The following is a 2,866-nucleotide window of genomic DNA, read 5'->3' as shown; positions in this document are numbered from 1 at the left end:
CCTCAGCCTCTCCTCACAGCACTTGTGCTCCAGTCCCTTCCCCAGCCTCGTTGCTCTCCTCTGGACCTGCTCCAGCCCCTCCATGTCCTTCCTGAGCTGAGGGCCCAGAACTGGACACAGCACTCCAGGGGTGGCCTCACCGGGGCTGAGTCCAGGGCAGGAATCACTGCCCTGCTCCTGCTGCCACACTGTGTGTGAACCACCCTCCCCTCCCCTCTTCCTTTCACAGTGGTGCAGGGGAAAAAAAAAATTCCAAGCTTGGTTTTTCAGAACAAGTAAAGCTGTGACATTCAGCTTCTGTTCTGAAGGACAAACCAATGTCAATTGACACAACCACAAAATTAGGAAGGAAAACAGCTTAACTCATATTAACAAAATTCTTAGAGCTGAATGAAACTGCTTTTTCTTTGGGGAAAAATTCAGCTTTCACTCTGAAAGATACTTAGCTGAAAAAAATAACCTGCCAAACAAGAACTGTCTGGGGAAGCTGACAAGCAATGCTACAGCTTCTCCCAAAGGCACATCCAACAGCGTCACCTCCAGGCACTGATCCCACGCCTGCCACCTTCTGGGCTTGGAATATGTTTTGCTGGAGGTTTCTGGAGCTGAAATAATTGTAATTAAGCATCAGGGAAAGGGGAGTGAGGGATGTTTTTCTTCAGATAAAAAGTTATTACTCACAGTGTTGGGTGTGCCACACGAAGTCTGCAAACAAAGGGAACAGAGAACAGGAATTGCTTCCCTCACAGCCCTCCAGGAACTGAGGCTGTGGCTCCGAATCCCAGACCAGAACAGTGATTCCACAGCCCTTTCAGAGGGCAGCAGTGCCACTTCTCAGCTTGCAGGTTGGGCATCAGTCCTTTCTAACAATGGCAGCACCAGGCTCGTGGCTGCACTGCTGGACTTGCCACAAGAAATGTCTGTGGTGCCAACAGCACCAGCCTTTTTATTCTTTCAAAGCAGAATTCAGATTTTTGGAGATGTGCATGATTTCAAAGCATCCTAACAGACAATTTTACTACCACTTGTACAGAGCTTCATTTGAGGAAGTTCACTCCCTTGAGCTGTTTTAAGCCTTTGGATTTCACTGCTCTCAGTGTGCAAGTCAGGGCTCGGTTCCTTTCACTCTTGCAGAGAGCAGGAATCACACCCTCTCCTGCAGCTCCCATTCCATGGAGAGCTGGTTATGAACTCCCTCCACGGACTGCAGAGATCTCAGGTGTTTGTGGAACCAGAGCCCCGTGGTGGCCCAAAGCAGCAGTTTGGACTGTTGGCTTTGGCAATGATTTGTGCTGGTGTGACCTTCTCCACACCTCCTAAGTGTGAGATAATTCATAATTACACAGGCTGTAGGAGAGCAGGCTGGAATTTTTACGTCAATGCTTCCTTGAAGGGGAAACTGGATTCCAGCAAAACAGTGCTTCTGGAGTTAAACTGCCTCTATCCAATGAACATATTATTTATTTTTAAATTAAAAAGACCAAATAACAGACAAGTTTGGGTTTGGCACTAAATACTGCATTCAGCTCTACACACCCAGACACCCGGAGTCTTGTTCAGGTCATCAGTAACAACCTGATAATCTACAGCCTGTCCCGTGGATGTATTTGAACTACAAAGGCTCAGGAACTGATTATTTTATTCAAGCAAAGGTTCTTACCTGGGAAGTTCATTCTCTAACAAAGCCCTGCCACGCCTGAAAAGCCAGAGAGGTTAATGCAACCATTTGGAACAGAGAGTGAAAGATTCCTCTTGTAAGAGTAGCTTAGAGCCTCCAGAAAGATTTTTCCTCACCAAAACCTTATTATCTCAATTATTTTTTAAAAATGTGGGGACATTTAGCTTTGAAAAAAACCCCAAATTAAAGTTGAACAGCAGCAAAGTAAATCTAGGAGTTGTAAAGGGTGTTCTTCAATCCAATCCACTGTCACCACCTTTCTGAAGGCACTTTCAGCTTCAGCACAACTGAAGATGGAATCTGCATTTGGGTTTCTCCCAAACTAACATCATAGATAATTTGCTTCATATACTCAAAAAACACTTTCTAAAGCCCATCTAAAGGGACTAAAATTAATTCTTCACATTAATGAACTAACTGAAACATAAAACACTATGGCAATTCTAAAGTGGTAGTTATTTCATCGCCTCATAAGGATTCTCTTCTAGAGAAATTGTATTTTAGAAACCAAAAGCTTAGTTTTTCAGAGGCAGGGTGACTGAACAAACAGTAATATCTAGGACTTCAATCTGTGGAGGGGAATGTAGAAGCAACCAGCTGAAGTACCAGTGAGTAAACAAGTAGAATCCTAATTAAACATCTCCCCTTTCTGTGCTTACCAGGAAGCTCTTGCTGAGAGAACACCCAGCTTGGCTACTGGCAGAGAAAAGGAATTTCAACACTCAAGCAATTCACTCCTCAAACTTCTCATGACCTGGACTTTAATCCTGCAAATTTAGGACCAGTGCTGTGTTTGGGAACAGCATTCTACACAATATGTTAGAAGGTTCACTTTTGAAGCTGGTAAAATATCCAACTGTTTCCCCATTGCCATGAAACCCATTCCTTTGCATCCAAAGCAGTTGTGCTGGCAGAGCTGTGGGGTGTGAGCTGTCAGGACACATCTCTGCTTCCCTGACACGGGACACAGCCTCTGAACTCCTTGGGTTTCCCTGGAGTGAGTCCTGCCCTGGCCAGGGCTGGTACCAACCCCCAGCACAGGAAGCTGTTACTGAGGGGCACAACTGCACAAACCAACTTACTGCTCCTGTTCTCAGGGCTCCCACATTATGCTCCATATATCCAGATTCTGCTCCCACAGAAACAGCTCCAGAAGGGGGATCTTACAAACAACACCAAAGAAGAACA

Source organism: Lepidothrix coronata, unplaced genomic scaffold, assembly GCF_001604755.1.
Source record: "Lepidothrix coronata isolate B3197 unplaced genomic scaffold, Lepidothrix_coronata-1.0 Scaffold200, whole genome shotgun sequence".
Lineage (NCBI taxonomy): Eukaryota > Metazoa > Chordata > Aves > Passeriformes > Pipridae > Lepidothrix > Lepidothrix coronata.
This window is presented reverse-complemented; position numbering follows the sequence as displayed.